The following is a 20,986-nucleotide window of genomic DNA, read 5'->3' as shown; positions in this document are numbered from 1 at the left end:
GCTTTCAATCAACACTTCACTTCCTTCCCACCCTTATTCTTAAAACATTAATTCATGCTGTGTGCCCAGAGGTCAAGAACATAGAGTGGGCCACCCCCCAAATTTTAAGTCAACAATGTGGGCTGTGGGGTCTGTGCAGAGGAAGGGGGAGGCCCTGCTGGTCCCTCACAATGGCTTCTGCGTCCTGGAGCTGTTTGGACACCAGTGCCGGGTCCTGTCCTCTCCGGAGAAGACCCTTCCCCTGAAGGAGTGCCTTCGCTGGGTGGCCGTCCTCCTGGACTACGAATGTGGAGACGTCTCCTTCTACAACATGAGGGATCGGTCCCACATCTACACGTGTCCCCGCTCCCACTTCTCTGGGCCCCTGAGGCCCTTCCTCAGGCTGGGCTCTGATGACAGCCCCCTCTTCCTCTGCCCAGCATTCACGGGGGCCCAGGGGGTCACTGTGCCTGAGGGTGGCCTGGTTCTCCGTGGAGCAGGGACCCACCGCAGCCACCAGGACCAGCGCCCTGGTCTCAGAGGCCAGGAGAGAAGCCCTGGCCGTCTCTGCTCACACAGCACAGCACCCAGAGGACTCCGCTCCTCCCTCTGGGCACACCAGAGAACCTGCCCCACAGGCCCGGGACCCCTCTCCAGTCCCAGCCCATCCCCCCCTCAGCCTGTTGCTCTAGCAGCTGGTGAGCTTGTCCCCACGGGGCAGGGGCCAGTCTCAGGGGAGCCAGTGCTTCCATGTGGCTCCCAACCAAGGACAATGTGGGACAGTGACAGGCTGACAGCCTGCTGCTCTGACATCAGGGTGACCTGTCAGCATGGGACCTGAGGTGACACCAGACACTGTGGACTCGGGGTGAGGACAGCAGGATGCACCAGGGCCTGAGGGGTGAGGAGCCACCACTGGGGGTCAGAGGTGGAGGAAGGGGGACCGTGAGCTGGGGGGGCCCAAGCTGTTGGTGTGGTGGCTTTCCTATGACAGCCAGGGGTCCCGCACCAGAAGGGCCATCCCCACTGTCCCCCAGAGTTCCAGCCCTCGCAGCAGACTCCAGGGGCAGACGGATGACAGACAAGGACTGAAGGATAATGGACAAGGACATCCCGGATCTGACCTGGCTCAGGTGTCCCTGCAGTAAATCCTCTGGGTCAGTGGGGACGGCCCCAGGTTTCAGGTCCTGGCTGAGCAGGTGAGTGTGAACCACGTTCATTCAAGGTCAGGGTCAGTGGGGAGGCCAGCAGTTTGCAGCTTCTTGTTCTCAGGATGCATTAAGAACTTGAGAATTACGGAGCACCCTGAAGAGGTTTTGCTCATTTCACTCACATCTGACAGTATTTACTGTATTGGACTGAAAAAGCTTAAGATGTTTTATTAATCTCTATTTAAATGGCAGTTATAAAAATTACATACAAATATAAATGACATGTTTTGTGAAAAATAACTTGTTTGTAAAACAAAATAAATGCTAGTGAGGTGTGTGGGATTGTTGGATTTGTTTTGCAAATTTTAAGTTTAGCTTCAAGAGACTGGATGCTCCCATCTGTTGGCGTGAGAACGTGGAATCCTGTAGAGAGTGTTTATGAGAGTGAACCTGAGCCAAACTGATAGGTAACATTGCGGGACTTAAACTCTTAGCTTAATGACAGATTTACAGCTTCTGTCTGCATGTGCACTGAGGGGGCCATGAGGGGGCCGGGAAGGAGGGAGGAAGGAGAGGGACCAAGACCCCGAGCTCCTTGGAGGGCGGCCCCTCTCCCAGGGTCTGAGGAACAGGGTGACCTCTGGCCCCTCAAACCCAGGTTAATCCAGGGGCCCGAGGGCAGAGGACAGGGTTTGCTGAAGGTGAAGGAAACCTCTTACTGAAGACGTGTCGGCCTGGGGCCTGACTCCCACCCTGACCTGCCCAGTGAGGGGTCTGTGGTCAGATCATCCTGTAAGCTCACTGAGGTCACTGATTTGTTCCAGAACCTTCTTCACTTGCAGCACCAGAGTCTTGAGAGTAAAACAGAGCGAGAGGCATCTTAAAATTCACAGTCCAGATAAATAGATAATGTCTGGTTTCAATTTCTGCTTAGGGGAATTAACCGAGTGAGAATTTCCTTCTTCCTTATTTTGTCACTGTCTGTCCTTTCTCATTATTAACCCACGTTCAGGGACTGTCCCTGTGTGTCCTGTCTGTTACTTCCCTGGAAGCCTTCACCTCCAACCCTGGTCTTCCTCTGACCGGAGTCAGAGCTCCCCCAGTGAGAGCGGCCTTTTCTCCAGGGGCAGTTTGTGAAACCACTTGGTGCCAATGATTTAACTTACGTCTGCCTGAGATGGTTGGTGCAGTTGGAGGGAGAGAGGGGCTCACCCCAGCCATCCATGGAGGGGAGTCTGCCTGCAGGTGACAGACAAGCCCCTTTCTACAAGGGTGACAGCGCAGCTCAGGCAGCAGGAACCTGGAGCAGCCACCCAGGGCAACCGCAGCCTTTGTTCCCAACCTCCTCCCCCCCAGCCCCCCCACCAGCACCCTCTGCTGTGGCTGCAGCGGCCCCAGCCTCTCTGCCTCCCCAGCAGTTACTCTGTCTGCAGGGCGTGTGGCCTGGACTGTTGGGGTTCCCCCCATTGTTCTACAAACATGGACATGAAACCCCTGCTCCTGCAGAATGTCAAAGGTTCAGTTGTGTGCAGGGGGGAGGCTCCTCATCTCCCTGGGACTCTGAGCTTCGCCCCCTGCCCATGGATTCAGAGCCTCAGGATGCAGGGAGGCTCTGCATCCAGAAATGGACACAGTGAGGGTATCTTGCTGGTGAGGACGGAGAAGAGATGGTAGTGAACTGTCCTCTTCTTCTCAGGAGACCAGCAGGGCTCTTTGTGTCCCTGAGATTGTGTCCCTGAGATATTATTTCTCTTTTCACAAGTACCTTGAAGGCTCACTAACCTAGTACAGATGACTGTAAAATAGAGTAATGTTGGGTAGGGGTATCGGAGTTGGGGGCTGGGAGTGGAGAGCTGTGAACCAGGAAAAACAGGTCTTCTGAGGACCTGACAATTCCCACCCTACTCTACGTGTATACATATATGTAGTGTAGATATATATAGAGTATGCCTTACATATATCTCTGAGAAAAGTCATGCTGATCTCAAATTTCCCTGCCTCTCAGTCTCTCCATCCTCTCTCTGATGCCTTCCTCTCTCTCTCTCTCTCTCTCCCTCCCTCTCTCTCACTTGCATGCACACACACACACACACACACCCTCACCCCTAGGTATTCATCCTGGGAGGCCCTCAGCCCAGAGGAGCTGGACTGTGGGTGAGTCCTTCTGCATTCTCACCCTCGGTGACAATTCTGAGTTGGTGACCTCCAGATCCACATGAGCTCTCAGAGGGTCCCCAGCAGACTGAGCCCCAGGTGCGCCCACAGCACCCAGGTTGCATCTCTCTCTCTTGGCTCCTCCCCGTCTCATTTGCTCACTTCCCCACAGAGTTCCCTGGGACCCCGTCCCAGACAAATTACTGGCTTCCCAGGTGTCCCAGGGTCTTTCTCTGGGGGCTCAGACCAAGAGCAGGTCTGGTGAGGGAGCAAGAGCGTCAGCTGTGACAAGAGGGGAGCTCGCTGACTGAGTTCATGGCCTGCTGCCCAAGCCCCTGACCTCTGCGTCCTCGGGTTTCCCGGAGCCCGTCCTCCGCGGGCCCTCGCAGCCCTGGCTCTGCGAGCCAGGGCAGGGAGAGGCTGCCCTGGGGCAGGTGCAGGGACGACTCAGAGCAAGTCAGCCCCCCCTGCCCCTCCCCCCCCACCCCCCCCACCCCCCCACCCCCGTTCTCCTGGCTCAGCCCCCCCCCACTGACGGGGCGTCTCCAAGCTCCCTGTCCGCCCCTCTGCTCCCCTGCGGGGACCCTCCTCTTCAAAGGCATTTCCGGGGCTAGGGTCAGGGCGGTCTCCCCTGCACGGACCCCAGGGCCCCTCCGGGTGCTTCGCTCCCACTGGTCCCTCCTCTGCCCCCCGAACCACCAGCCCCTTCCCCAAGCCCCTGGCTTCCCTGCCCGCCCCGCACGGACGCACGGACGCAGGCCTGGGGTGCACAGTGCCCAGAAACTGGACAGGGGCTTGGAAATTAGGGGGATGATGTCACCCTTACAGTGTCAACGTATCATTGGGTCACATCTGAGTGTCCCCAGGGAGCCCACAGCCTGTGCCCAGGACAGAGCGGGGACACCGAGCTCAGGAAGGAGCCCCGGAGCACAGAGCCGTGGCGGGGGGGCGGGGGGGGGGCCCTCCCCAGGGCTGTGTCTGAGCGTGGCTCCGCCACGGGCTACAGGGATGAGCCCTACACCCGGGACCTGTGCCCTGTCCGGGGCGTCCCCAGGTCAGGGGGCAGGTGGCTGGAGGAGGGGGGCCGGCACCGCTGTCCAAGGCGGGAGCGGGTGCTGAGGGCTGAGGCGAGCACAGCCCCACCCAGACTCGGCGGCGGGCCGGGCGGCCGTGGGGAGCAGGGAGGGGAGGAAGGGGCAGGAGACTAGACCCGACAGCGTGTTGGGGACCACACGGAGGGGCCGGGGCTCGGTGCTGGGTCCCGGAGGAGACGTGCGGGGACCTTCAGGCAAGAAGGGGCTGGATCAGATTTGCTTTGGGGAAGAGGTTCTCCTGGGGGTGGGGGGGGGGGCGGGGCTCCCTTTGTTGTGGGCCTTAATCATCGACCCAATTAAAAGGCCAAGAACTAACTGCAGATGAAAGGTTTTTGCCTGTAATAAAATACGGAATTGACTTTTTTAATTTATGAAACGGTCATCCAGAATAAGAAACAGCACCAGGATCTATCTGTTCAGGAAATAAACGGGCAATCGGCCCGAGGAGCTCGCTTGGGGAATGTGGTAAGCGGTCAGTGCGGACAGTGACCGGCCTTAGCGCCGCGCGACGCGCAGTGCCGCGGTGCCCCCACCCGCGCCTCCCGCCCTCCCGGTGGCGGGGGGGGGGGGGCAGCAGCCCCAGCGCAGGAGGGTGGGTGAGAAGGGCGCTCCCGGAGCTGCTGGGGCGGCTCCTCGTTCAGGAAGGGACCTTGCCCGCGTGCTCGACCCTTGGACCCGATGAACACACTTCAGCATCTCTGAGGGGCGTTTTTGAAACTCAGAACTCGGACTGAAAGCCGTGTTCTTCCTTTCCGGGCCCGGACCGGCCTTCCCCGGTGCCCTGACCCAGTCGGACGTCGTCCTCGCCGCAGCGGAGACCAGCGTTGCTGGAGGACACCTGGCTTTGCCTGAAAATATCACCCCCCACTTCCCCCCCCAACACGCACACCCAGAGCAGAAGGCATCACCTGCGACACACAGCTTTCTCTAGTGAAAATGGACCTTTCTGTGTTTGTTGGCCCATTTCACACCGATTCCCCTCCCAGCGCCACCCACAGGTCTGGGAGAGAACTGCACCTGGGAGCCTAGTTCCCAGGAAACTCCAGAGACCCAAAAGGCTGGGCCCAGAAAACCCCTACTGGAAAGTCAGCTACCTGGCAAATTAGGTTCCTTCACTGTGTCTAAGTAACCTGCATCCTTCAGACAAGGGGATGTGCGGTGGGTGCAGGTGGGAATGGGGACAGAAAGAGACCTTGCTTGGAGCGACAGGGCACGAGGCCGTGTGCAGGAGACGTTTTACTGAGTTGTGCACTTGAACCCTGTATGGACTGGCACACCAATTTCACCCAGTAAATTCAATTTAAAAATCACAGAAAAGTTTTTTTAAAGAAAAAGTAATAAAAATGAGCAGTAGGTTTATTTAGTGTTCATTGAAACACTCTCTCAACTATGCTATATAAACTTTGTAGTTTTCCTGACAAACTGCTGACAGAGGGGGTGGGGAGGGAAGAGCCGTGTTCTGCTGCTGGTAACAGGGACCAGAGGTGCCCGGGGCTTCAGCTAAACACGGGTCCACGTTCCTCTCACGGGAGATGACCCCAGAGGGCGGCAGTCCAGGGCTGGTCTGAGAGCTCAGAGAGCCATCCACGCCCCAGCCTCCACCTGTCTCCATTCTCTGCCCTCTCAGTGTGTGGCTTCCATCCCCAGGTGGCCTCTTGGTGACAAGATGGCTACTGAGCTCCAGGTCCAGAGGCGGTGTCCACCCAAGAAGAAGGAGGAAGTGGGAGGAGCGTGTGTCTCTGGAGAAACACAACACACAGCACCCACCTGCAAACCATCAGCTCAAACTCAGTCCCTCAGCCTCTCCCATCAACAAGGGTGATGGGCACAGTGCGGTACCTGTCTCTCCAAAATTTGGTCTGTTCACTGAGAAGCAGCAGGGAACAGATGGGGCACAAGGGAGCAGCCACCTCCACCCCAGAACCCACATTCACACGATGGAATGCATCACAGTCCATCAGCCACGGTCACACTCAGGCCCTGGGGGCTCAACTCACAGCCTTGAGACCTAAACACAGTGTCTCTGGAGGCCCCAGGCCACAGGCAGGCCCTGCTGGTCCCCGAGTCCCCTGACAGACACACTCACATCCTCTCCCGTCCAACCTCAGAGAACACAGACCCTGCAGCAGAGAGAAGTGAGCACACCTGAAACCCAGGTGCAGCTCAGATGAGGAGCAGAGGGTGGATGGACCTTCTCAGCAACGCCCCCCATGAACCTTCTCTGGAAAACCTGGAACCTGCCCATCGGCCCCTGACAGCACCGCCCGTGGGAACCTGAACACGGTGCTGCCTGGGAGTGGATCTGAGACCTGAGTGTCACAGGGGCCAGGACAGGTGGCAGGGGCCTGCCCTCTCTCTGTCACTCCTGCACTGGGCTCTGCTGTCAAAGACGTTAGCCAACGACCACAGTGACCCTGTAACTCCTGCACCCTCCTCTGCTCCCACACTGCCCTCTGCTGCTCTGTCCTGGTTCCTCTGCTGAACACACTGTGACACAAGTGACATGAAGCAGGTGTGTACAGTGAGACACTGCTCACACACACCCACACCCAGGACTGATTCACGCAGGTGACCACACAGAGAGACCCAGAGGGTGGGAGTCAGGGCTGGAGCTGGTCTGCACTGCTCCATCCAACACGGGGTCCCAGTTCAGGCCAATTTTTCCTTCTGGTTTCTGCCCAGCAACTGATGAGACATACAGCTTCAAGCCAATGAAAGGAATGTCTTCACACAGGGACTTTGCCCTGTTTCTGGCAGAAAGGAAGCTGTCTTTGTCCCCGCCCTTCCTTCCGGGTCGGAGACTCAACTCTAATGGAGAACGTTCCAGTGCTTGAGCTCTGGGATCTTCAGCTGGAGAACGAAGGGTAATTGCGGGGAGCTGGTGAGAGCCAGGGCCCCAGGGTCCCTTAGGAGAGAGGCTGAGGAGCTGGGGGAGCCTGCAGGGTGTCCCTCAGCCAGAGAAGGAGTGTGGGGCTGTGAGCCTGCAGGTGAGGGCACAGGGGGAGCATGGAGCAGGGCAGGTAAGGTCTGCACTGGGACACCTGTGGGAGGGAGACAACGGGAACCAGAGAGCTGGATGCCTGCCCGTCCCTGGGAACTTCCTGTGGTCAGAGAGGGGCAAGGACCCTTATAGTCTCTCCTGCTCGTCTCTGGAAACGTGTTCTAGGAGATTCTAGGAGAGAGGCTGACATCAAACCCAGGTTCGCCTGCCTGCTGCTCATAAGCCAATAACTGAGAGGCAGGGACTTGTGGGAGGCAAGTAAGTCCATTCAAGGGCCAGCAGCTGGAGATGATGGGGGTCTCTCCTGACAAAGACCATCTGAACAGTTGGACACAGGCAGGAGTTTTTGTAATGACGGAAATGAAAAGAAAAAAACACCAAAGACATGGGGGGAGGGTGCTGAGAGTTCTCCTTTTGAGGACAAAGTGCAAGCAACACAGCCTGTTCTGATAACTAGTAGAAGATCAGCAACTCTCCCAGAGCTGAGTGTCTGATCGTGGTCTGTTCCTTTTGAAGTTTGTTTCTAGAATTCTTAATCAAACTGGCTGTTTATCTGAAGGTAGTCCTTAGTTGCAGGTCATTATTTACAGAAATTATCTTAAAAGAAATTGGGTTGCATTATCAGGTGTTTATCTTACAGCTTTATAGAAAGATGTTTATTGCAGAATTACTTGTAGTACAGAAAAATCTGACGTACATACACGTCAGCTGGAGAAGGGGTGCACAACCACTGCCTGGCCAGAGAGGGGACTCCAGCCCATGTGTCTGTTGGCCGTTTGTACCTTTACTTGGAGAAATGTCTGTTCATGTAGAATGCTCATTTCTTAAATCAGGTTGTTTGGTTTTTCGGCGTTAAACTGTCTGAGTTCTTTACAAACTTTGGGCATTAACCCGTTGTTGGCTGTATCATTGGCAAACAAATTCTTCCCTTCAGTGTGTGGTCTTCTCATTGCTGCCGATGGTTGCTGTGCCATGCAAAAGCTTTTTCATTTGACGGGGTCCCATTTGTTCATTTTTTCATTTGCTGCCTTTGCCTGAGGAGACGTGTCCAAAAAGACGTCACTCAGGGCTATGTCAGAGCGCCCACTGTCTGATGTTTTCTTCTATTTTTGTGGTTTCAGGTTTTACCCTTAAATCTTTAGCTTCATTTTGTGTTTGCTATTGTATGTGGTACAAGAAAGTGATGCAGTTACCTTCTTTTGCACGCATCTGTCCAGTTTTCCCAGCATCGTTGTGAAGAGACTCTTTACCCCATTGTACGTTCTGGCCTCCATGGTCATAGGCTGATTGACCACATAAGTGAGGGCTCATTTCTGAGCTCTGTACTCTGTCCCATTGAACTATGTGTCTGTTTTTATGGTGGCACTTTGATATCAGGAAGTATGATACCTGCAAATTTGGACTTCTCAAGATTCCTTTGGCTGTTTGGAGTCTTTTGTGGCTCCACATAAATTTTAGGATTCCATGTTCTGCTACTGAATGAAGGCCATTGATGTTTCAGTAAGGATTGCTCTAACCTGAACGTTGCCTTAGGCAGTGAGGACATTATAATAATATCAGCCCTTCCAGCCCATGAGCACAATGTATCCTCCACTGGTTTGTGTCCTCTTCTGTTTCTTTCTTCACTGACTCACAGTTCTCAGGCGACAGGTTCGTCACCTCTTGGGTTCAGTTTATTCCTAGGTGCTTTGTGCTTTTGATGACATTGTAAGTGGCATTTGTAAAGTTTCTCCTGATTGTTCATTATTAGTGCACAAAAATGCCACAGGTTTCTGATCTGTTGTCCTGCAACGTCCTGAATTCATTTCGTAGTTCTCATAGCTTCTCGGTGGCCCATCAGGCTCTGCTCCCTACTGTATCATGACGACTGCGAATGGACGTTTCCTTCTTCCCTTCTGCTTTGTGTGCTCCTCGTCCCCTGGCCTAGCTTGAGTGCTGTGGCCAGGACACCCAGCACTGTGCTGAATGGAGGTGGTCTCAGTGGGCATCTGTTTCCTATTCCTGGTCTTAGAGGAAAAGCCTCCAGCTTTTTGTGATTGAGTATTATGTTGGTTGTGGGTTTGGGAGTCATGTTTTAAGTAAACAGGTTTTATAATTATAACAGAATTGGATCCAATTTGGGCATTTAACTGTACCTGTATTTTGCTTTTGTAGATTTTACTATGATGAACAACATTAAATGTAAATCTTTGTGTCAATGTCTGGTATTTGTTCCTTTTGGTGTAATTCCTGCAAGTCTAATTTGTGGTCAAAGGATGAAACATTTTTAAGGCATTTGGCATATATATGTGTCCAAGCTTCATACAGAAATATTAATATTTCTATAAGTAAAGTATATGATTGCCATTATGAAATATTTAAACTTTATTCTTTCTTTTTCATTTACAGTTCTCTATAATCAGAAATAAAAAACAATAAATATCCAAAAGTAAGTGAAAATACATTCCTGACTTGAAAAAAATGTAATTAAAAATGCAGATAATTTGGTAATCATAGGGTGCAAATGCCTTCGACTTCTGCTCTGGATGGAATGGAGGCCCCTGGGAGGGGCTGAGCAGCAGGGAGGTGAGGGGTCAGGAAGTGCTGGCTGCTGTGCAGAGCACGGCCTGCAGGGAGCAGCAGTGAGATCAGGGACTCAGAGCAGAGGGGCCTGCCTTCCTCAGAGGGTGCTGCTGCATGCACCTGGGCACCTGGTTGTGGCAGGGGAGTGTGGGCAAGTGGACGGATTCTGAGGACCTTCGCACAGGAGAGTCCTGGACTCCCTGGCGGTGAGGGATAAGGCACTTGCATTCCTGTTCTATGTTTCATGGGTGATTTCCATTTTGCTATCCAAGGTTAAGGGACTCCTCAGCAGGCACTTGCAGAGGAGGCTATGGGGTCAGCCCTGGGGAGGCCGCGTCTCCATGTGGAATTCTCCACCTTCTCCCAGGTCGTCACTGCTACCCAGCCCCTGCTGGCGTCTCTCTCTGCCCAGCAGGGAACGATGGTGAGGCGCCTGGTACCCCGTCTGCCTGCCCTCCCTGTCTGCCTCGCCGTGGTCCAGCTGCTCAGCCCCTGCTCAGGTAGGACCTGCTCTGCGTTCGTGCACCTGAAGTCTTTACCCTTCGGGGCCCAGTCAGAACCCTGGGCTCCCCCCACCCCTGCAAGGCCCGTCCAGACGCACCTGTGTGAGGACTGAGTTCCTGTCCAGGTGTCTCTCCCCTCGCCCTCCCTGCTGGGGCACCCCCTGGCCCTCTGGCCCCAGCTCCCTCTGACGGAGCCCCCCCTTCTGATGACCAGCTCAGTTTGCTGTGGTTGGTCCCCCCGAGCCCATCCTGGCCATTGAGGGTGAAGACGCTGAGCTGCCCTGTCACCTGTCCCCGGAGATGAGCGCTGAGACCATGGAGCTGATGTGGGAGCGATCCAGCCCCAGGCAGGTAGTGCACACGTACGCACACGGGCAGGAGGACATGCCGGCAGCAGAGTTTCGAGGAAGAACTTCGATTTTAAGAGAGGACATCACTGCGGGGAAGGCTGCTCTCCAGATTCGAGACATCAGAGCCTCTGACAGTGGAACCTACCTGTGTTATTTCCAAGATGGAGATTTCTTTGCAAAAGCCCAGGTGCAGCTGAAGGTTGCAGGTAAACCTCAGGTTTGACCTGTGCTTGTTTCCTGTGGGGTCAGGGACAGAGGCTCCAGGCCCACCTGAGAGCTCTCCCTGCTCCTCACCAGCACCTGCCCCCCCCACCTCCCTCCCTGCTTCTCTGAGGCCCCGTGACAGACCCAGGTCGTCCCCCAGGAAGGGCTCCTCCTGCATCCAGTAAAGAGTCCCTCACGCCGCCCACCAGGTCTCAGCAGGGAAGTGGAGGTCGGGGACAGGAAGGAGGAGGACACCCCCCCCCCCGCAGTGGGGGGCACACAGGTGTTTGGGTTCAGAGTGTCCCAGACAGTGGCTGTGGGCCCCCAGGTGCCCGCTGCTGTGGGTCCAGGGGACTGGGCTGCAGAGACAACACCTGTGGTGCCCACTCCCTCCAACCAAAGGCCCCGGGACACACGTGCAGTTGAACAGGGTGTGTCCATCCCTGGAGCAGGGAGGGGGTCGCACAGGGGAGGAAACCGGGGTGTCTCAGAGAGGGGGGTCAGGGAGGACTGGGTGTGACCCCTGGGCTGTCAGGGGACTTGGGGGGATGTGGAAGCAGGGCTCTGCTCTGGGCTGGACGCTGTCAGGAAGGTGCAGGGGTGTCATGGGTCACTCCCAGCCAGGACAGGGAGGGTGGTCACTGCTGAGGTCTGCACACTGTTCCTGCGTCCTCTGTGCTCAGACCGACTGCTGAGGGGTCTTCACTGTGTCCTGACCCGTCCCAGGGACAGAGTGACCTTGTCTGAGGTGCTGCCCCATGAAAGTGCTCGTGTCCGGGTGTCAGGGCTGCACTTCACCTTCTCAGGACACAGCCCCGCCCTGGGCTGCTGCCTGGTGGGTCCCTGGGGAGCCCGGCAGGGGATGGACTGTGGGGGGTCCTGGCTTTGTCCCTGCGGGGCCTCCTGACCAGACTTTGTCCCTCCCTGTAGATCACAGGTCCTTTGAAGAAAGTCTTCCCTATACAACCCTCACTCCTGGGGAATCCCTGCTTGTCTCCTCCAGGGTGGGTGTGCCCCTCCCTGCTGTGGAGACCCCCACTAGTGCAGAGGGCTCCCCAGGATTCAGGCTCACTGTCCCTCCCCAGCGCTGGGCTCTGACCCCCCACGTTGAAATGAAGGGCTACGAGGCTGGAGGGATCCGTGTGGAGTGCACGTCTGCCGGCTGGTACCCCCAGCCCCAGATCCAGTGGAGAGATGCCAGGGGACACAGCTTGTCTGCTGAGGTGGCCACAGAGGCTGCAGACCCCCAGGGCCTTTATGCAGCCTCAGCCTCTGTGATCCTGGAAGACAGCTCTGGGGAAGGGGTCTCCTGTGTCATCAGAAACCCCCTGCTGGGCCAGGAGAGGTCAGCCAGTGTTTCCATTGCAGGTGAGTGCCCTGCCCCCTGCCCTGGGCTCCTGGGTGCCCCCTAGGGGAAGGTGTGGTTGTCTGCTGCTGACCTGGGTCTGTGCAGGGAACAGAAGGGACAGAGCAGGGACCTGCTGCTCCTTCCCCATGAAGCTGTTTATGTCACAGACCCCTTCTGAGCTCTTCCTGCGGCCACACACGGTGCCAGGGGATGGGGACTGGGGACAAAGGGTCAAGGTCAGCAAAGACGTGAGAAAAGGGGAAAATATGTACAACACAAATCTTAGAAAAAGGGCTGATCTCCTTAAAATATAAAACAACCCAGAGGGAAAATGAACAAAGAAAATAGATTATCAGTTCAGAGAAAAGGGCTCACTCAGGGAATCACTGTCCACCTATGCAATTAGCAATGAAGAAATAAGGTGGTTGGTAATGTGTATTTTATGTCAGGATTTCAGGAGACAGTCACTTTTAGATGCTTTGTTGCTATAACTTAGTATGTTTTTGGTATTAATTGGCACAACTTCTATTGGGGGCAATAAAGCCATCTTCATTCAAACTGCTTATTTATGGGGCCAATGTCCCACTTTTGGGAATTTATCTGAGAAATCAGCTTGCATTTGTGTGTAATGACTCATATAAAAGGTTACTTCCTGTACATTAATTATAACAACAAAGAGTCAGAGACGGTGCAAGTGCCCCCGAGGGGCCGTGTGTGCAGGGGGCGCTGCCCCGTGAGAGCAGACACAGACCTGCCCCCTGTGCTGAGGCGGGGAGGTCGCCCAGACCCAGGGGAGCAGAGGGAACAACCTGTGGACCCGCTGGTGTGGAGTGCTGTCTGCGGGATGAACAAAGTAAAACAAACATATACTTATGTTTTTTATTTAAAAAACTTTTGACTGGCACTCATTATGTGCCTGGCACTTTATAAGTATTAATTTAATCCTCTTACTGATCAGGACACCAGGAACAGATGGTTAAGTCCTTAGTTCAAGGTCACAGAGCTAGTCAGGCAGAAGATTCTGAATCTGAACCCAGGTTCCCCAGCTCTGAAGGTCACGACCCTAATCACCGGATCAGGCTGACGCAGGAGAAGCCAACAAATGGGGATGGAGGAGTGGGGAGGAGACTCTAATGACTGTTAACTTTTGATGTTGGAACCGCTCTCGTGTGAGAGCAGTTATTTCAGGACAATCATGTTCACGTCGCAGTGGCAGGTCTGGGCGCTGTGGGGAGAGAAAGGTCACTTTCAGGAGCCGGGTCTATCCCTTCGCAGGCCCCTTCTTCCGGAGCGCGCACCGCTGGCAGCTGGCCTTCTCGGGGACCCTGCTGGCTGTGCTGGTGATTCTGGCGGCAGCGGGGTTCCTCCGGTGGAGACAGCAGAAAAAAACCAAGGCCATCCATCGGGAGAAGGAGTGGGAGCAAAGAAACAGAGGTGAGACCCCTCTGCCAGGGGGCACGACTTTCCCCCCACAGCCCGCCCCCACCCCTTCCTTCGGGTCCTCCCCATGACACCCCTTTCTCTTTTCCTGCTTATTTCTAGAGAAGCTGCTGCAGCAACTCAGTAAGTCCCGATCCTGTCCCCGCGCGTCCTGGGGTCCCTCCATTAGGGACTGTTTTCCAGTCACCCACTCGTGTTGTTCTCTGCAGGGCGGATGAAGATCCAGTACCTAGAGCGTGAGTACCCGGACCCTCATCTCAGCCTCTCTGTCCCGACATTTCAGCCCCTGCCCCTTCCCTCCCCCCTAACCGCCCAGGGGAAGGATGAGGACACTGGTGGGGGGACCAGGCCGTGGTCTGTCTCAGGGGGGAAGGGGCTGCGGTCTCTCTCCACCAGGGGGCGCTCGCGCGGACACCCTGGGAACCTCTGAGAGTAGGGGGCGGGGACAGTGGTTCAGGGTGTGAGTCCTCCCCTCCCTGGTTGGTTCACAAACTGTGTATTCCGCGGAGAACGAAAGGAGAGAGAAAAGTGTCCCTTAAAAAGAGGAGTGGCCAGTGTCAGTTGTCACAGATTTATCATCACTGCTCAAAAAATGTTATCAGAAATTTTCTCATTAACTTCCCTAATTGATTCTGAAAGTCGGCAAGAAATAATACAGATTGAGGTGGACGGATTCCAGCAGACAGGTACCCCCCGCCCCCAACACACACACACACACACACACGTACACGGTCAGTCTATGCCCAGGTGCCTGAGTGGGTGGTCACGCCTAATCTGAGAGGGGCGCGATCTAAGTCCGCCAGGGATGTCAGGCCACGGGTGATACCAAATCCTGAATAAAAGGAGAAAGTTTGTCCTTTTCACATAAAGGAAGGCTTCAGGTTGGCACACCAGCACTGCAGCATCACTGCTCTTGCACTTTGGGGCCGTTATTAAATAAAATAAGGGTGACTGACACCAGCGCTGTGATGCTGCGACCGCCCATCTGTCACCGAGACACTCCTCAGGGACGAAGGGGGGTCTGCTGCTTGGACCTGCTGGACGAAGGGAAGATTCCACAGGGGCAGGGTGGGGCAGACGGCAGAAGATCCCATCACACTTCTCCTCCTGATGTGCAGTTTGAAACTTGTGAATTGTTTATTTGGGGAATTTTCCACTTAACATTTTACAACCATAGTGAACGAAAGGTAACTGAAAGTTCAGAAGCTAAAGCAGGGATGTGAGGTGACTGCTGCACAGACAGGACAGGACAGCTGTGCGGTGACCCTGGGACAGCCCCTGCAGGGCGCCTGGAAGTCCTGAGCTGCAGCTGATGGAAAGAGGAGGGGGAGCTGGGGAGGAAGCAGGCAGAGGGGGAGGTGGGGGGGTGGGGGGGGGGCACACAGGACGGTAACAGTGGGGCACCAGGGAGAGAAAGGAACCAACTCAGAAATGACAGTTCAGGTGACTGTCTGTCTCCATTGCAGGTGACCAGTCTCAGGCCTATGCAGGTGAGTGAGCCTGAGGCTCTCTGGTTTCCCGGCTCCTGTGGGGGAGGCACCTGCAGCCTTTCCTGCTGGGGGAAGGGCCGTCCCGTCCGGCTCAGAGGGTCATTCTCTGTGTCTGCACCACCCCCTCCTGTCTGGTCACTCAGAGAGGACCTTCTAGACCCAGTGTCCCCTCACCCTGCTGACACCCACGCCCACACCCGGCACAGCCTGGTCATGTCCCCATGGCCCCAGCGTGATGGGGGGAAGCCCAGCACTGGGAGAGGGTTCAGCCTGGCCCGCAGAGCTGCAGATGAGGGGAGTGGACGCTGGAGGGGACTGAGGAGAGGAGAGAGAAGGGGCTCAGTGAGGTCAGTGGGGGGTGGGACAGAGAGAATGACCTTTCCTTGTCTGTGTCTCCTTCCTTCCAGAGTGGAAGACGGCCCTCTTCCAGCCTGGTGAGTGGGTCCCTCCGTGTCCCCAGGACAACCCCCGAGAGCCCCTGCTCCCTCTTTCCTCTCCAACTGTTGACTGGACCCGTTCTGTAGGGTGACCTGAAGTCGTGGTCTCAAAGGTGTGCCCACCTGCTGCCCAGAGCCCAGGGACCAGGGACAGCAGGTGTCCTGGGGTCCACAGGTCTCTGTGGGAGGCAGAGGCAGGAGGGGCGGGGCTGGAGGGAGGGGCTGCAGGGAGAGGGAGGGGTGACCTGACCAGGCTCCTCCCCTCCTGCCCCTGTGTGTCCCCGAGTTCTGCCGTGTTCCACAGTCACTGCTGCTCTGTGAGGGCTGGGACACGGACCGAGTGAGGTGGTGACTGTGTGTTGTCAGAACACCCACAGGAAACACACGGCCTGTTTGAAGGGGGTGTTTGTCTGATGGTAATGACCACGGTGAGGAAAAGGTGTCATTAAGACCTAAAACCGATGCAGACAACTCTTCAGACTGCAACAGACTGTGCTGTAGGCTGATTCACTCCCAGGGGTGCAGGGTCAGAGAGGACAGAGGACCCCACAACCTGAACAGATTGTTCCCTGACAACACACCCCTTACAGCACTTTCTCACACTGTGACTCGGGCACTGATGACTGACAGGAACAGGGACAAAGAATGCGGCAGCACCAGCCACACCCCCTAGTGGTCCTGTGACAGGTGACCCTTTATAACCCACACGGTCCCCAGTGTGGAGTTGACCTCAGTGCTCCTGTCACTCCAGCTGTTAGTGACAAAAATGCTCATGGCCGTGTTTAAGGGACACGGATGACCATCACCTAGAGGGTTTGTTGTGCTGGCTGAGGACACTGAGGCAGCTGGGCCTCAGGGGGGGCTCCTGGGGGAGGTGCTGGGGTGGAGCATCTCTCTGGGGGACGTGGGGGTCAGCGCTGTGCCACCTTCCCTTTCTCCTTCCTTTCTTCACCTTCTGCCCACTTTGGCCAAACCCCACAGTAACCAGAGCTCAGGGGCCCAGGGGTGCTGTCCATGGAGGACTGACTCCTGGGCCAGAGGGGCTGGGGACAGGTGGGGAGTGGACCCCAGAGCACATGGAGCTCAGCCTGGCCCCAAGCAGAGGAGGGACATGGTGTCTGTTGTCACACCAGGCACTTCCTCTGTGCCCAGCCTGGGGCTCAGTATACCACCCATTTGTCCTATTCCACCCTAGACATTAGTATTTTTACCCCCATTTTACAGATAGGAAATTGAGAGTCAAGATATTGCATAGCTGGTGTCTATGGAAAGAGAGACTGTGCAGAAAAAGATGTCACCCAGCTCAGGGGGCAGAGCCAGGGCTGACGTTTAATCCATGTGACTGTACAGCACAGGTGGGCACAGAAAATTTGGGAAGGGAAACAGGTAGAAGTCTAAACCCTTCTCACCTTCCCCTTCTGCATCAAACACAAGACCCCTGGGGGTTTCCTTGGCACGGCTGAGGGTCATTCTGGGCAGGATGGGGACCCAGGCTCTGGGCTCAGCCTCCTGCCCAGACCCAGGCCTTGAAGGCTGAGGCTCTGAGGTCCGGGCACCACGGCTGACCCCACGCCCTCTGACCCCCTGCAGAGGATGTGTTTCTGGATCCAGACACGGCGCACCCCACCCTCCTGGTTTCTGGGGACAAGAGGAGCCTTGAGCGGGCAGACACATGGCAGAACCTGCCGGAAAACCCGGAGAGATTTCAGGGGAATCTCTGTGTGCTGGGCTGTGAGAGCTTCACGTCAGGGAGACACTTCTGGGAGGTAGAGGTGGGGGACAGAGCCCAGTGGCGTGTTGGGGTGTGCAGGGAGAATGTGGAGAGGAAATTAACGGTTGAAATGAAACCTGAGAATGGATTCTGGATAATGGGGCTGTCTCATGGGAATGACTACTGGGCTTTCACGGACCCCCGAACCAAACTGACCCTTGTCTACCCTCCTGGGAGGGTGGGGGTTTTCCTGGACTATAAGATGGGCGAGGTCTCATTCTACAATGCCCTCGACGGGTCTCACATCTTCACCTTCCGAAAAATCGACTTTCGTGAGCCTCTGAGGCCTGTTTTCGAGACTTCGACCACGCAGCACAAGCTCTTGACCATTTTGCCAGCGCAAGAAGCGGTGAGGAAATCTCTCCTGCCTGACCCAGGGCCTGACCCTTCCCTGGAGACCCCAGTGGCCCCAGGCTCAGCTGGTGGGAATGGGGACCCTCAGGCTGAAGAAACGTCTCTGCTTCTCACTGCCCCGCCTGGAAATGAGGGCCTCCTGGACAGCAAAACCTCTCAGCAAGAAAACACTCACTGAAACCACACTGAGTGACGGACTTCACTGACACTCACTCAGTTTTTCCACACGAGGAACAAGGAGACGAGGGTGCAGACAGTGAGTTAACTTTCCAAAGGTGACTCATCCAGCTTCGAACAACCAGAGCTGACATGTATAGGTGACTTCACATGTACTAGTGCTGTGCTACCTGCTTCAGGTGAATCTCACTCACTAATACAACCACCCCATGAGGCAGCCTCATTTAGAGAGTGTGGAAACTGAGGCAGGGCCAAGTTCACTGACATATATAATTCACACGGAATCTAGTGCTGCTGGGCGATGTCCATCCCCTGCCCCTCTCCCTCCCTCTGGTCTATCCCTTTGCAGCTGAGTGTCCTGTTGGGCAGGGTCATGGGCAGCCCTGAGGGTCCCCACCAGGGCACCAAGGGTAAAGGTCACTGCAGGTGACTGTGAAGGTCACACCCCACTTGGATCCTCCAAGGTCAACTGTCAGAGCCATGGCCCACCCTTCACTGACGGGCTCTGCAGGATGCCGTGGTCCAGGGGATGAACTCACAGTGACCCCGTCACACAGGCTGAGAAGGGACCAGCGGCCACTTTCTGAACCAGCCTGTGACCTGTGGGCACAGAGCAGACCCACCCTCCCACCTCCCACCTGGAGGTCCTCTGTGAGCAGGACGGTGGGTGGGGAGGGGCAGACGGACGTCAGTGGAAGTTTCATCACACGGTGGGACCCACGTCCAGGACAGGGACGCCCACCGCTGACCACCCACTGAGGTTCCTGTCACCTGTGGGTCCTGGGGAAAGTCCCCTCTCCCTCATCATCATCATCGTCACTGTGACTGTTCACCATGTGTCCCCTCCCCCGGCATGTGGGTGTCATGTCACGTGTGTTAAATAAATTTGTCAATAATCGTCATGCTTCCGTGGAGTTTCTTCTAGATTTAAGCCCCCACAGTTAACTCACCACAGATTCATAGCTTACCTCCTTGCAACATTTTCACAAAATCTGTGTTGTATTGCTGCTGTGATAATCACAAATTTCATGGCCTAATACAACATAAGTTTATTATCTCACAACTCTGTAGGGAGAAGTCCAGTGTGGTTTCACCAGACTGAAATCAAGGTGTCACCAAATGGGTGCTTTCTGGAGGACCCAGGGACGAGTCTGCGTTGCTGACTCTGGCTGCTGGCAGAGCTGAGTTCCCTGCAGTGACGGGACCCAGGTGGCCCCTCCTTGCTGCTGTCAGAAGAGCTGAGACCCTCCAGGATGGGAACGTCTGGGGTTGTTCTCACAGGGACAGGTGTGAGGGAACAAGTCAGGTGAGGGGAATGACATGAGGACAGAGTCCCAGCTGTGGAGTCATTGCTGGTGGGGCCCTTGCTGGTGCGCTACCTGCAGCGTGGACGGCGTCAGAGGGGATCTGGGGATCCAGAGGAGGCATTCAGGCACAGGCAGGAAATGTTATGCCGGTGCTTTGGGAAGATTATTCTAGCAGAAATGTACCCAGTGGCCCAGTTGGGATCTGCGGACCTGGGAAGGGAGCATCGTGTGGGTGCAGAGGACCTGGACCCAACCAGACCCTCTGCCGGCCGAGGCGGAAGCCGTTGCTGCTGTCATTGCAGGCCCTGGAGAGTGAACCGGAGGGAAACTCATCCTAAAACCCAGAGTCCAGATAAACGGACAATTCTGGTTTCACTTTCTGCAGGGGAATTTACTGTGTGAGAATTCCCTTCTTCTTATGTTGTCACTGTCTGTCCCTTCTCATTATCAACCCATGTCCAGGGACTGTCCCTGTGTGTCCTGTCTGTTACTTCCCTGGAAGCCCTCACCTCCAACCCTGGTCTTCCTCTGACCCGAGTCAGAGCTCCCCCAGTGAGAGCAGCCTCTTCTCCAGGGGCAGTTTGTGAAACCAGTTGGTGCAACGATTTAACTTGCACCTGTTTGAGATGATGTATAGCAGCTGGAAGTAAAGAGAGGAAAAACCTGCTTTTGATGGAGGGGGAGTCTCTCTCCAGGTGACAGATAAGCTCCGTTCTGCACAAGTGACAACTCAGCCATCAGAAACCTTGAGCAGCCACCCAGGGCAACTGTGATTTTATTTATGTAATTTTAGAGAGGGGAAGGGAGGGAGAAAAGGAGGAGGAGAAACATCAATGTGTGGTTGCCTCTTGAGCACCCCCTACTGGGGACCTGGCCTGCAACTCAGGCCTGTGCCCTGACTGGGAATGGAACTGGCAACCCTTTGGTTTGCTGGCCGCCACTCACTCCACTGAGCCACACCAGCCAGGGTGCAAACATTTTCAATTGTATGCAGGTGGGTGGCTCTTCACCTCCCTGGGACTCTGAGCCCCCAACCTCCCATGGATTCAGAAACTCTGGATGCACAGAAATGGAGAAGCTGAGGGCGTCTTGCTGGTGAGGACGGAGGAGAGTGGTGCTGAATTGTCCTTCTCTCCTCAGAGGACCAGCAGGGCTCTTGGATGGTGAGGGAGCAAGAGCCACAGCTGTGACAAGAGGGGAGCTCGCTGACTGAGTTCATGGCCTGCTGCCGAAGCCCCTGACCTCTGCGTCCTCGGGTTTCCCGGAGCCCGTCCTCCGCGGGCCCTCACAGCCCTGGCTCTGCCCCGCCAGGGCAGGGAGAGGCTGCCCTGGGGCAGGTGCAGGGACGACTCGGAGCAAGTCAGCCCCCCTCCCTGCCTCTCCCTGCCCCCCCACCCGGGTTCTCCTGGCTCAGCCCCCCCCCACTGACAGGCGTCTCCAAGCTCCCTGTCCGCCCCTCTGCTCCCCTGCGGGGACCCTCCTCTCCAAAGGCATTTCCGGGGCTAGGGTCAGGGCGGTCTCCCCTGCACGGACCCCAGGGCCCCTCCAGGTGCTTCTCGCCCACTGGTCCCTCCTCTGTCCCCGAACCACCAGCCCCTCCCCCAGGCCCCTGGCTTCCCTGCCCGCCGCGAACGGACGCACGGACGCAGGCCTGGGGTGCACAG

General features: G+C 56.0%; 1 pseudogene; it reads left to right on the top strand.

The window, feature by feature from the left end:
* Positions 1-7,174: 7,174 nt before the first annotated feature.
* On the top strand, positions 7,175-18,917 carry LOC123816346 (annotated as a pseudogene).
* The last annotated feature ends 2,069 nt before the right edge of the window (positions 18,918-20,986 follow it).

The sequence above is a fragment of the Phyllostomus hastatus genome, unplaced genomic scaffold (assembly GCF_019186645.2).
Source record: "Phyllostomus hastatus isolate PE091 unplaced genomic scaffold, TTU_PhHast_1.1 phas_contig_2045, whole genome shotgun sequence".
Classification (NCBI taxonomy): Eukaryota; Metazoa; Chordata; class Mammalia; order Chiroptera; family Phyllostomidae; genus Phyllostomus; species Phyllostomus hastatus.
This window is presented reverse-complemented; position numbering and strand designations above follow the sequence as displayed.